Source organism: Delphinapterus leucas, chromosome 1 (assembly GCF_059928025.1).
Source record: "Delphinapterus leucas isolate spDelLeu-1000000601 "Yukka" chromosome 1, BTC_Dleu_Yukka2, whole genome shotgun sequence".
In the NCBI taxonomy this organism is placed as follows: domain Eukaryota; kingdom Metazoa; phylum Chordata; class Mammalia; order Artiodactyla; family Monodontidae; genus Delphinapterus; species Delphinapterus leucas.
Genome location: NC_143129.1, coordinates 9,743,352 through 9,758,094, shown reverse-complemented (window position 1 = coordinate 9,758,094; position 14,743 = coordinate 9,743,352). Strand labels below are relative to the sequence as shown.

The 14,743-nt window shown below is 42.5% G+C and overlaps 1 pseudogene; it reads left to right on the top strand.

The window, feature by feature from the left end:
- The first annotated feature begins 2,495 nt into the window (after positions 1-2,495).
- On the top strand, positions 2,496-4,463 carry LOC149750411 (uncharacterized; annotated as a pseudogene).
- The last annotated feature ends 10,280 nt before the right edge of the window (positions 4,464-14,743 follow it).

The window sequence follows — 14,743 nt, the reverse complement described above, 5'->3', positions numbered from 1 at the left end:
AGCTCTAGAACCTGGTTGTGCTGACACTGTACTTCTGTTTCATGTTCGTCCCTCCAGGGGAGATTGGTTCTTCCATGGAGACAATGTTTTCCCGATTTTAACTTCAGCACATTAGATCCTTAGAGACCCCCCCAATCCAAATCATTTGTTTTCCCAGTTACAAAACTGACAGATCAGTTAAATAATTTGTAGAAATCAGATAATTAAGGGCAGAAATACGTCTAGATTCTAGATCTTTGATGTTTAGTTGAATACTCCATCACTATATCGCTATTAAGGATTTTTTCTGATCCTTACTTGAGAATGGGTTTGCTCAGAAGGACGAATGAAATAAACCAGAAAGAAAAGCACTAGTAATTGTGTCACTTCACTATTTTTTTTTTTTTCTGCATGAGCTACCCTGAGTACATTGGCATGAACAGCATTGAGCATGTTCTAATCCACTAAGGGAGAGGGTAAGAAAGTTAGCTCTGTTCTGTCCAAGCAACAGCTCTTATCTTGTTCTGCTTGTTGCATGTTGCAAGTTTTTAAAATATTTAAATGAACCACTTTGTAAGTGGGGTCCAAGTCTAGCCATGGAGAACATCTAATAAATATGGCAGAAGATGTTAAAAATTAAGGATAAATGTCATCCTTGTAATAAACATGATGAGGAAATGTATACACGATACAACAGTGTGACTTTGAGCTTATTCCACTTCATAATTATGTATACCAATATGAAAACGATGCATATGAGATTCATTTATAAGATATACCATGAGGTGAGAAATGTACAGACCTACTTTGATGATGATTCTTTCAATGAGTAGAAAGAGACTCGTTGAAAATGTAACAGTCAGTTTGACTTATTTCTCTCATGGTTTAGCCTGCCTCGGTCTATGAATAATTCTTTCCTTAGGTACAGAGGAAAATACAGTGTTGGAGAACGTTACTTATTTAGCATTTCAAATTCTTTGAAATAAAAACCACATACTCAAATGCTATCCTAAGTGGAAAAGAAGAAGAAATATGAGTGTAAGTACAACATAAAAATACCTCCATGCCTTTGCATTGTTCTTGAGAAAGTCAACTTCATACCTGTGTACTGTGTACATAGACTATGTTTCTGGTGAACACGTTCATGTATTTCTTAAATAGGACAGGATTAAAGTCAATGTGTTTATCTGCTTTTTGATACTTTTGTGTTTAAGATGATAGAACACTCATTGTAAAAAACCAAGCAAGACTAACACGTACAAAGAAGAGAACATCACCTGACCATGCAACACTCAGAGATAAGCCCTGTTTGTCTCCTGCCAAATAGTCATCTCTATGTATACATTCGTGTACACACACACACACACACACACTTTGATGTCAATAGAATCTTACAGAATGTGCTCTGCAGAACCTCCCGTTATATCTGTCAATAAACACACACATTTTATAGGAAGATGGATAAGTTTGTCCAGGAATGTGTATTTGGAAGCATCCTTTTTAAACTGAGCTTCAGCCGTACATGCTTTTCACAGACTAGCAAAGTGAATACTACTTAGTAATATGATACCGAATGAGAATATTTTAGAGCGTGACTACCAAATAGCTATGATTAGATACTGTTAACTGGAAGGTAAATCTGCATGTGTGTTACATATATTCTTTTTCAAAATTTGTATTATGAAAATTTAAACAAAAATAAAGATAACTGTACAGTGATCACCCACATACCACGCCTAGACTCATCAATTCTCAGCATTTTGCTGTATCTTCTTTGTCTGTCTGCCTATCTATCAATCTCTCAATTTAATCTCTTTGATGTTTTTTTTCCGGAGCATTATAAAAACAACAGGACACTTTGCTCCTAAAGACTTCAACCAGAGTGTACAAAAATTATGAACATTCTCCTACATTCACATTTGTATCATCATAATGTCATTAGCACATACCTAATAAAATTACCATACAATCCCGAATATCATTTAATATTGAGAATTGACTTTTTCTAAAAGCCAACTTTCAAAAGCTAGAAAAAAATTTCCTTTTAATTACAGTTGGACACACAGCTGTGTACAGTTTTGCACACAATCTCCTTTGCACGTGATTTGTTGTGGACATCTAGTATCTACAGTGTGTTGACATTTGTGAGCTTCAAACCAAAACAGCTGTTTCTACCATCGGCACGGAAACACTGCCAGTTTGTGGGATTCACCCCTTTATCCAGAAACCCAAAGTGCATTTACATTCTTAGGCAGAGCATCGCTGTTTTCAAACACAGTACAACATGGACCTGGTTCTTGTCTTTCAAAGAAACAAAAATTAAAGTAAACAGCAAAAAAAAGAAACAAAAAAGCTGGCTTGCAGGGATCTTATTCCTTTGGATCTGTTGGGACCAGGAGGGTAAATCCTATAGAATGAATTGAGTTACTTCATCAGTCTTTAAGCTGGTGACTAGGATCAGAATATACATTTTCCTTCATCATATACTTGAGACTGTAAGTCATTTCGTCACTGGCATGGTCCTGTTCGATGTCCCCCCCCCGCCTTTTCTTTGCAATCATCACTTTTCCATTGAATGGACACTCAGTGCCATGGTAACGGGGGGGGGGGCTCTCTCCCTCACTCATTTATTTCTAGGTGTAGTAGGCATTTCAACCCACTCTAGATGTCCTCAAATCATACCTTCTTATTTAAATGAGGAAGGATCCTGTCCAGAGGTAGGATGTATATGTCAGCTGGGGGCAGGGATGGGTGTGAGCCCTGGCTGTGTGTCAGGGAAGCTGCAGTCCCCACCGTGCATGAAACACACACGTGAGGGAGATCTATTGCCACGTGAAGGGCTGACCATTTCTGCTTCCCGCCTCTGCCACGGCCTCAGGGTCTCTACCTGGCACAAAGCTCAGCTGCCCGGCTGTGATCTTGGTGCTGGGCCTCACCTGGGAAGCAGCCTGTGCTTCCTGCTCCAGCTCCGCCTCCACCGGCCCTGGAAAGCAGCCCACAGGTGGGCAGGGCAGGCACAGCATGCAACCGGCCCCCGGTCCCACTCAGAGAGGCTTCACCAGGCAGCTAGAGAGGCCTGGCTGCGAGCCCGCAGGTATTGTGAACAAGCAAACTGTTGACTTCCTGTGAGCATCTCACCTCTGATCTCAGCAGAGGGGCTGCCCCTTCTTCACAGAGGAAGTGCTCTCAGCGCCCTGGAGGTACTGCTCCAAGGAGCTGTGAGCTGTGGGTGGGGAAGGCATCCTGCAGGAAGACAAAGGGCCATATTCCCACTGGTCAGGTCCCCCGGGGCCTCTGTTCTCTCTGTTCCTAACTTAGAGCCAAAGTCATGGCTCTGTGGCTCCCAAGGTTCACAGCACACACTTTGCAGCTGCACCGCCCGGGGGTGGGGAAGCAGCGGAGCATCGCGGGCTGAGCTCACTTCCGCCCACATCAGAAGCAGCGAGGTTTGTGGGGAACTACATTTGAGCCCTCCATTAGCTGTTTTGCATCTTCTAAACCGAGATGCAACTTCCTACACAATGTGCTGGCGGGGGCCACGTGTCCACGATGTGGAGGGACGGTGCCCTGAAAGTGCTGAGGTTTTGAGACGTCTTCCTTCCTCACCCTGGCTTCCCAGGGACCTTCTGCAGCGGAAAGGAATGCTGCTCCCCAATCCCTCCCGGAATCTTAGTCCCTAGACGCGTTCTGAGTGCTTGGAGGAAGAAACAAAAAAACACATGCACACAAAGAAAGACAAAGAAAGGAAAAGAGAGAGAGAGAGAGAGCGAGCACATATCAACCAAAGGTTTATTAGAAGATAAAAGAAGATAAATTTTTTTTTGAAAGGGAAGTTACCAAATTGTACATTCTTGAGGGAAAATGGAAATGAGATGGTAGCAGAGAGGAAGAAAACACGAAGCATCTATAAGATACAGAACAGGAGCAGCTGGAATGAAGAATAGGGAGATCTTTACTTTTGTCACCTTTTAAGTTTGAATAGTCTGAGAGTTTTTCATTTCTCCCACTCCTGGGGACAGTCTCAAATGTATTGATGAGGCGTCTTTAGCAGCTTTGACTTCTGGTTTCTACCCTCAGCCTCCTGGCCTTTCCTTAGCCCGGGCTCTTATCATGGTGTCATGAGGAGCGTCCCTTTACCTAAGCTATTGGCAGGTCGATTTACCTCTTCTGCCCCTGCTTAGAATGCTTTGATGATCCTTCACTGCCCACAGGCTGAAATCCAAACCACTGGTGTCACATCCAAGGCCTCTCCTGACCTGAGAAGGGCCCTTCTCTCCAAATTCCTCCTCTGCAGTCCTCTCTGACTTGGAAACGCTTGCAGCTCTCCAGACAAAGAGCTTTGCTGAGAACCTGGGTGCAGAGCGTTTGTACCTGCCACCCCTCCCCCACCCAGCTTGCTGTCTCCTTTGGGCACCTTCTACTGTCAACTCAGCCATGGTGGATCACTTCCTCCTTCAGGCCACAGTCTTGTTCAACTGTTATCACGCTGCATCTGAATTACTTGTTTATACGTCTGTTTTCACTACTAGATGGTGAGCTGCTGGTGGCAGTGGACTTTGTGCCTACTTGTCTTTGTGTTCTTATGTCCTATCACCACGCCTGGAATAGCCCTGATATAATTCCGAAAGTATTAGATAAAGAGTAAAGAAATGAATATTCCACTGCAAGAAAGGCTTTTTCCATGTGGTGACTCAGGGCACTTTCTGTTGCAACTTTCACAGAATTGGACTTCATCTAATTGAAGCAAAGAGGTAATTTGGGGGCTAAGGTAAGATAAAATATTTAGGAATATTACTAGATTAGCTATAACTCAATGGAGCATACCAAAATATCATGTGTTTCCACATCTCTTACTTCCCATCCCTACGGTTGCATTTAAGCTGTTTTTCTTTTTTTTAAATTTTTACTGGAGTATGTTTGATGTACCATGTTGTGTTAGTTTCAGGTGTACAGCAAAGTAAATCAGTTATACATATACATATATCCCCACTTTTTTGGATTCTTTTCCCATATAGGTCATTACAGAGTATTGAGTAGAGTTTCCTGTGCTATAGAGTAGGTTCTTATTAGTTATCTATTTTATATATAGTAGTGTGTATATGTCAATCCCAGTCTCCCAATTTCCCCTCCCCACCCGGCCCGGTAACCATAAGTTTGTTTTCTACATCTGTGAGTCTATTTCTGTTTAGTAAATAAGTTCATTTGTACCAGTTTTTTAGATTCCACATATAAGTGATATTGTTATGATACTTGTCTTTCTCTGTCTGACTTACTTCACTTAGTGTGACAATCTCTAGGTCCATCCATGTTGCTGTAAATGACATTATTTCATTCTTTTTTATAGGTGAGTAATATTCCATTGTATATATGTACCACATCTTCTTTATCCACTCCTCTGTGTTTAGACTTGTAGGTTGCTTCCATGTCCTGGCTACTGCAAATAGTGCTGCAATGAACATTGGGGGTGCATGTATCTTTTCGAATGATGGTTTTCACCAGATATATGCCGAGGAACTTTAGGTTTAGAATGGGTATGTTAGCAAAAGAGGGTCCAAACTCCAGCCTCTTTTATTTTTATAATTTTCAGTCTAGAAGAAAAAAAAGAGTGAGAGTTCTTTCTCAGAAATACCAAAGTCGCTTGAACCAAATTGTCTCTGACTGGTATGTGTGTCAGTTGTGGAACCAATTTCTCTGGCCAGGAGGATGCTCTACTCAGATGGCCTCAGGCATGAGTTCTGTGCTATACCTGTCTGTCAGCTTCCCCAGAGCCCCAGGGTGTTGAGAGTGGAGAGGTGGATACACTCAAAGGGTTACCAGAAGAGGAAAGAATTAAAGCTGGGTGACAAAAACAATAGGTCCGTGAAGATAGGGTAATAAAGCAAACACTTTGCTCTCTTAAACCTAGACTTGGGAAGTTGAGAACTTCATCTATTGCCTCACTGCTAATGGCAAAATCAGAAAACACACCTTCTATTGGATTTTCACATAATGCATACCTTTCAATGTGATTTTTAAATGGAAACTCTGCTCATTTTATTAATGGAGTTTTGTCTACGGCACCAAGAAAATTACTTATTTTGATCAGTACAGTCAAAATTGTTGATTCATGTGGCCCAAGGGAAAAGGGCATTTGTAAGGGATAAGACCAGGGAGATGGTCACCAAGTTTTCAAAAACATTAAATGTAGCTTTTCATTGTCGTCTTTGTTGTAAGGGCTATCCCAGTTAGATTATCTACCAATGCTTAACAAACTACGGCCAAAATTAGGGCTTAAAGCAAATTTTTATTATCATACCTCATGCTCTGGGAACGAAGAACTTGGATAGGGCACAGTGCAGATGACTCATCTTGCCCTGATAGCTGGGGTCTCAGCTGGGAAAGCAAATGTCTGAGGGCTGGAGCAATTGAGGGCTCATGAACATCTTTTTCTCTCTCTGTCAAAAGCATTCTGCAGCCTGTTGTACAGCCTGTGAGCTAAGAAAGGTTTTAAAATTTATTAATGTTTTTTAAAAAAATATGAAGAATAAAGCTCCATGAAGTCTGAAAGTTATATGAGATTCAAATTTGTATCCATACATAAAACTTTATTGGCACACAGTCACACACACTTGTTTAAATGTTGTCTACTTTCTGTCTACTCTCTTTAAATGTTGTCTATATCCTTCAAAACACTTACTATCTGACCCTTTACAGAAAATTTGCTGCCCTCTACTGTAAATGACCTCCACATGTGGCTGTCATAGTAGGCTCAAGGCTTCAAGGGTGAGTATTCAAGAGACAGGACGTGGAAGCTGCCATTTTCTTAAGGCCTCTCCTATTGTTCAAATCTTGTCAAAGAGAGTGTGACCATCTTTCATCTCTCTCACTTGACCTACAGCCTTTTTCCAAAAGTGGCAATTTTTGGAGGGCAGAGGGCCTTTGTTGAATTATTTTTCCCTAAGTCAGTGAACATGTTCATGATTATAGTTCAGTTATTAAAGCGATAACATCTCTTTGCCTCGATGTCTAACTTGGGGAGAAAAAAAGCGAGTTCCATCTTACTTTCATCTTTAGTTTGGAAATGAGGATCCAGTGGAGAACTGGAGATTTTAGAATTCTAATTGCTGTCCGTGTTCTGACCTCCTTCTAATAAACTTGAAAACTTTGGTAAGTTTTCTATGGTAAGTTTCTGATCTTACCATAGGGCATATTCATAATTCATCCAGATGTTTCCAAATGAGGGTAACTGATTCCTTTTTAATGAAGTTACTGATTACTAAATAGGTCCCCTTGACTTTCTACTTCATGCCAAATCACGATGAGATAGGGTTTCGTTAGCTGGTCACCCTTTCATGTGTTCAGAGTGGAGGATGGAGTCTCAGTGTGATTCTAGAAAGTGGGAGGGTAGCTTCCTTTGACAGTCTTCCCAAAGCACGGTTCCTCTCCCAAAAGAAACAAAGGTCAAACCCCCTAGCAGTCCATCTGAGCCAACTGATTGCAAACTCCATCGACCCAAACACAGGTGCTGCCCCTAGGCCTGGGGCAGATTCCTTCAGGTTTGTGATTCTCAAACACTTGTACGCAGTTATTAAACAGTTAACTAAGAGGTTGGAAAAGATGGGCTTGCAGAGTTTTGAAAGCCCTGTTTAAAAGTGGTTACAAATTACAGATTGACATATTTTGGAAATTGGACTAGAATATCATTTGGAAAAAGTTAGCATTTTAATTTTTGCTTCTCTTGCCACTATTAAGGTTCATTAAGAAACTACCTTAAACTTTTCCCAGATGAGACAATGATGGATTTAAGCCCCCAAATTAGGGCTTAAAGCAATTTATTATTATCCTATAACACTAGCTATAGAAGCTAATATGTGAGAGAGAATTTTATATTTAGAAAAAGGTGGAGTATTTCCCTTAAGTAAAGAAATAAGAAAAAGACTGGCTAAGGGGTCAGAGAGCAAGTAAGTGGGAAACCCAAGTATAGAAATAAGTCCTCCTGGCTCCTGGATCAATGTCTAGATCACAGGCTGTGTTCTCTAAGAAACTAACATTTCATGTATAAGACATGGTGCTAGATGCTTGACATTCGTTTCATTTAGTTCAGGTTCATATTCAGTAAAGTAGTAGCTACCATTTTATATTGAGAAACTGTGCTAAGAAAAAGTGCCACTACATGTAGATAGCACAGTAACTTTTTTTTTTTTTTTTGCGGTACGCAGGCCTCTCACTGTTGTGGCCTCTCCAGTTGCAGAGCACAGGCTCGGGACGCGCAGGCTCAGCGGCCATGGCTCACGGCCCCAGCCGCTCCGCGGCATGTGGGATCTTCCCAGACCGGGGCACAAACCCATGTCCCCTGCATCGGCAGGCGGACTCTCAACCGCTGCGCCACCAGGGAAGCCCCGCAGTAACTTTTTATAAGATCTCAAAACTTAGTGGCAGCAGTTAAATTTTCAGGAAGGAAAGCTGACTCAAAAGAGTAAGCTGTCGGGCTTCCCTGGTGGCGCAGTGGTTGAGAGTCCGCCTGCCGATGCAGGGGACGCGGGTTCGTGCCTCTGTCCGGGAAGATCCCACATGCCGCGGAGCGGCTGGGCCCGTGAGCCATGGCCGCTGAGCCTGCGCGTCCGGAGCCTGTGCTCCGCAACGGGAGAGGCCACAACAGTGAGAGGCCCGCGTACCGCAAAAAAATAGAAAATCAAAGAAAGAGTAAGCTGTCTATATATTACGCTATATCTCTATCTAGCAAATTTATTTATGTTAAAGTTTCCTCACATGGGAAAAAGAAATGCACCTCTTTCATTTATTCATCTTGTTCTTGTGTACCATCATTCCTTCACTAACAGACATGTACTGAGCATCTTCCAGAAGACAGACACTGTTCCTGGCACCGGTGATTCAGTGATGGACAAAGCAAGCAGATCCCCTGCCCTTATGGAGCTTACATGCAAGTGGGGAAGATGGATGAAAGGTTAGTAAATAAATGGACAAATAAAAATATAATAATTATTGGACGATGTTACAAAGAGAAAGTGTAAGGGGTTGAAATAAAGAAGCGAATCAGAGTTGGGGATCTTTCTTAGGAAGGATGGTCAGGGAAGGCCTTTCTGATAGTCAAGCCATGATGTGAAAAAGAGAAGGATTTGGTGATGGGAAGTAGGAGAGAAGGAACGTAGTAAACAACACACGTCATGGCCAATGTTGGGGGAGGACAAACATGGAAGAAGCACGGAGCGAAAAGTCAACAGGGTCAAGCGTGAGATCCAGGCTGGAATTTGCAGGGCTCTATGGGGTTTGGATTTTATTTGAATTGCAAACAGAACCTTTAAGCAGGTTTAATGCAAGGACCTATCACGGGCTTATTTACATTTTAAGAAACTCTCTTGCTGCCTTGTGGAGGCTGGCTTTGAGCACAGCAGGAGTGGAAGGTGAGAGTCAGGTTAGGAGGTTGTGCCAGTCCTCCAGGAGAGAAGGGGTGTTGTACAGACATGGCGGTGGTGCTGGTGGGAAGAAGTACATGAAATGGATACACATTTTAGACGCAGGACTGAGAAAACTTGCTTCTGGATTGGGCTCGGCGGCTTGCGATGATGCTGGAAAATGAGGATGACTTTCATGTACCTGGCCTGAGTAGCTGGGTAGGTGGTGGTGCCCTTCACCAAGGCAAGAGCATACTCGGGGCAGGAGGGCGGGTTTAGGGGGGTGAATCGAGAATTCAGGGTCTGCGTGGTTGTCGGTGGAACACAACCTTGTCACTTTAGGCAAAAGGAAACAGGGGCACAGAGGTAAGGTTCAGGCCTCAGGTAGAAAATATGGATGAAGATTTGAATCAATGGAAATCAACAGCGTTTTAATTCAGGGGAATCCATGAGATTGTCTTGGGAGAGAGAACAGGACCACTGACTGCAATGTTGAGAAGCTGGATAGAAGAGATTGGATATTAAACCCCTGAACAATTGCTTTTTATATTATAAGTGTTTGCACTGTTTATTACTTCTGAGAGACAGGAAGATAGGTTTGATTGAAAATGTTTCATGATTCTGTGTCATTTCTGTTTCCCTTTGAGTTGCATAGAGTTGCATGGATCTGCAAGTGAAAACTCCTTAGTGTAGAATTTTGGGGAGTTGGGTTGGGTTCAAGTTCTGAAACTCAGGACTTGGGTTCAAATTTAAGTTCTGTCTCTTACAGTATAAATGAACTAGGGGAAGTTTCTTTACCAATCGGGGCCTGAAAACGTGACGACATAATACTACCCAGCCTCATACTGGTGCTCTGATCCCACGAGAAAATTCAAGTTAATGTGGGAGCAGCGCTTGATGAATATATTACAACTGCTGCTACTATTACTACTCTTATCAGCGTTTGAGAAGACATGACTGATTAAAGCCAAATCTTTCCTCTTGGTACTTGAAGCATAATCTCATTCTATAGAATTGTTCAGGTACAGGATATTTTTCCATTTTCATGCCAGGTCATCCACCATTGTGGTGCCTTTGTGATCTTGCTTAGTTTACAAAGATTTTTTTTTTACCATGAAAATTTACTACCTTACATTTTAAATATACCCTCAATTCACAGAAAACTAAAGTGTCAAGGTTATTTGATAGGTAATAAGAGGTCTCAAATGCCATGCTTCTCCTATAAAACAAGTTACATTTGCAGGGTAATATTCCTTTGGCACCCAGAAAACCCAGTGCTTGACAATCATCTCAAGAAAATGAAGATAATTCTTCAGATCTGAGCATATCCTAAAGGTTTGAAAATTCTTATATTCATCAAAAAATTGAACACATACATACGCCTATGTACATATCTTACGTTATAGTTAACTGTGCATTTGTCCTTTTCCTCCCTGGCCTGAACTCCTAGAGGGTGTGGATAATATCCCACTCGTTTTCCTTTACACTGTACACTGCACATAGCAGTTTTTAACACTCTCTTTTTTCTACGTCCAAGTTCTCCTGGTTTTTTCTTATCCAAACCCAGGGTATTTTGGGCAAAAATGTCTAGCTGTCCTCCCAAACTTATACTTATTCTCCTCTTCCAGAGTATAGAGTTGCTGCAGGCAGGTAGATTCCCACCTAGAGACATTGTCCCAGTCTACATTTTCCCATTACCCCTCCCCCATTGTATCTGGATCTGATCATTGTCATTAGAATGGGTGGCGAAGTGATATGTGCGCTTCCAGGCCAAGGCCTTAAGGATTGTGTGGGCCTTATGCATGCTTTCTTAGCCCTTCTCCCACTAAGTGCAGACAACGCCGAGGCCAGGGGATTGTGAAGCCTCAAGATAGAAAGGACCTGGTGCCTGAATCACTGTGTGGAGAAGATCAGCTTCCAACCCTGGAACGCCACCTTGGACTGTCTTTTGAGGCAGAAATAAGCTTTCACTGCGTTTGAGCCTTTATACCTTTGAGAGTCTCTTTGATCCAGCAGGAAATGTTAACCCTAACTAACGGAGTGCTTATTAGGAGGAAAGGGACTTCCATCAAAACAGAGCTACATCTTTGGAAGATGGTTTTGGTGTTACATGCTCTTTTGTTTCTTCCTGCATACGGTGCAGAAAATGAACTTGTCTTTGAAAACAGGAAGAATAAGGGTGCCCTCCTCAGCAAGTACGGATCTTCCTTCACTTACGATGGGGTTATGTCCCGATAAACTCATCGTAAGTTGAAAATATCATAAGTTAAAATGCATTTAATACATCAAACCTCTTGAACATGATAGCTTAGCCTAGCCTGCCTTTACTGTGCTCAGAACACTTACATTCTAGCCTACAGTTGGACAAGATCATTTAACACAAAGCCCAGTTTATAACGAAGTGTTGAATATCTCATGTAATTGATTGAATGCTGTACTGAAAGTGAAAAACAGAATGGTTGTCTGGATACAGAATGGTTGTGAGTGTATTGGTTGTTTACCCTCCTGATCTCATGGCTGGAGCTGTGGCTACCCCCGTCCAGCATCAGGAGAGAGTGTCGTATAGCATATCACTAGCCAGGGAAAAGATCAAAATTCAAAATTCGAAGTATGATTTCTAATGAATGTATCATTTTTGTGCCATCGTAAAGTCAAAAAAAAATCATTAAGTCAAACCATCGTAAGTTGGGGACTGTCTGTCTATATAGCAGATATGATTCTGTGACCTTAATTCAAGTGTCCCCAAATTGTCACAGTTCTTTATGTTCTGTAACTCAAACTAAATCTAACCTTCTCCCCATTTTATACCAGGAAGGGCGGAAAATTTAATCCTCATCTCAGGGCTGCAAAAAAGTCCTGAGTCTTAGGCAGCCCACGAGCATCAGGAAGGGTGCAGCGGTTATTCATTCATTTAACAACGAATGAGAGTATACCTCTGCCTGCGGGCTGAGGTAGCAGACCTCATGGGACGTATGGTTTGGTGGTAGAGAAAGAAATGAATCAAATAATCACCCAAACAATGTGACTGGTGCCATGAAGTAGATGAAATAAATACTGGGAGAGCAGTGGGAGGTTATTTGGTCTAATCAGAGAAGTAAAGGAATACTTCCCAAGACAGGGATGATTGGTCCTACCTGTAGGATTAAAAGAATGTTGCCAGATGGGGGAAGAGTGTTTAAAGCAGAGAGGACACTATATATAAAATCTTTTACCTGGATAAAGCTACGGTAAACAGGAAGGTCTGAGTCAATGTCTGTATGACTAGGGTGAAAAATTGGGTTTGTAGAGGAGTAGAAATCTGGGCCATGCAAAGCCATTGAGGTTCTCTTAAGCATTTTTCTTTCAATCCTAAATTCTGTGGAAAAATATTGACAGAATCGGGGGCGGGTGCCCAAGATACAATTTCATTTAGAAAAGACCTCTTGAATACAGAGTGGAGAATGAATTGGCAAGTGAGAAATAATGTTAGAGCAGATATAGGCAGAGCTGTTAGGAGGTCATTTTTTAAAAATTAATTAATTAACTAATTAATTAATTTTTGGCTGTTTTGGGTCGTCTCTGCTGTGAGCGGGCCCTCTATAGTTGCAGCGAGCGGGGGCCACTCTTCGCTGTGGTGCGCAGGCCTCTCATTGGGGTGGCCTGCCCTGTTGCGGAGCATGGGCTCTAGGTGCAGAGGCTTCAGCAGTTGCAGCACGCAGGCTCAGTGGTTGTGGCACGCGGGCTCCAGAGCGCAGGCCCAGCAGCCGTGGCACGTGGGCCTAGCCACTCCGCGACATGTGGGATCCTCCAGGACCAGGGATCGAAACCGCTTCCCCAGCACTGGCAGGCGAATTCCCAACCACTGCGCCACCAGGAAAGTCCCGGTATTTTAAATGTTTATTCAAGAGGTGGTAGTCCCTTGGCTGGTGGTGTAAATGGAGAAAAATTGAGAAATTTAAGATCTACTTAGGAAGTCATATGGAGAGAAGTTAGTGATGGATTGGAGGAAGTGAGTTTCGAGAATGACACCGAGGTTTCTATTTTCACAACAGAATGGCTGGTGGTGCCACAAACTGAGGTAGGAAACTCTAGAACAAAATTGTATTTGGGGGAGAAAGATTATGAGTTGAACTTGCATCTTCTGTTTCCCACAGGTTATCGTGGATGTGTCCACTGTGTCCATTTTCTAAGCCTGTCAGGTCCCTTGAATTCTAGCTATACTCTCAGAGTTCTAATTTTGCTAGGCTCCCTCAATGACATCTTGTGACACAGCCTATTATAATGACATGGGAGAGAGAAAAGGATACAAAAGTCAGGGTAAGAGAGAAACCAAAGGCCAGCCTGTAGGGAAAGCTGAGTGTGGGTCTCTTACACACGTGGCTCACAAAGTCACAGACCCCCATATCTCTCCTTACTCCCCTGAGAAAGCTGGCTTCTCAGAAATCACATTTGCACTAGGAAGTACTTTGCACAACTCAGTGCCCCAAATGGCAGATTTTCTCACCCTTCTTATTCTCGGAAGCAGCATCTCTGATGCTTCAAGGTAGGCAGTCTTGCAGCTAGCATAGCTTTTTGTTCTTCAGTTGGCAAGAAAGATGTGGAACTTGGATATCTATGGTATCGACCTAGTTCCTCCTGGGCAACGTACCCCAGAGGACATTTGGCGTGAAGCACTCCATGGACACAGGTGTTCCATGACTGTCCAACTGCAACAGGGGCTATAGGGGGAGGGGCTGGAAGACAAGATTCCTTGGAGGAGGTTGCCTCAGGTGTCTCCACCAGTGGGCCTTATTCAAGCAAACAGAATGCTTTATGAAAAGCATTTCTGTTTACCAAATTTTTAAAAATCATACAGGAGTCCACTGCCCTCACAGTAGCAGGGTGGGTCTTCCCTGGCCATCCAGTGGTTAAGACTCCACGCATCCACTGCAGAGGGCACGGTTTCGATCCCTGGTCAGGGAACTAAGATCCCCTATGCCGTGCGGCCAAAAAAAGAACAAAACTAGCATGTTATATCTCACATTATCCACCTAAAGACGTCTTCAAGATCATGTCCAAGTGAAACCCCCATAATCAGAGCTCACATGTTAAATTTAACCCAGTCAGAGTAGAGAATGAGTCTTTTTTAATGAATCGCTTTTAATTGAACTGTAGTTGATTTACACTGTTGTGTTAGTTTCAGGTGTACAGTAAAGTGATTCAGTTATACACATGTATATCTATTCTTTTTCAGATTCTTTTCCATTATAGGTATTACAAGACATTGAATACAGTTTCCTGTGCTCTACAGTAGGACCTTGTTGTCTTCTTTAATGTGTTTTACTAACTGGCCAAAGTGATGTGCAATGACTTTAAGATGCCAAGAGGCTGACTGTTGAGATTTGCAACAGATT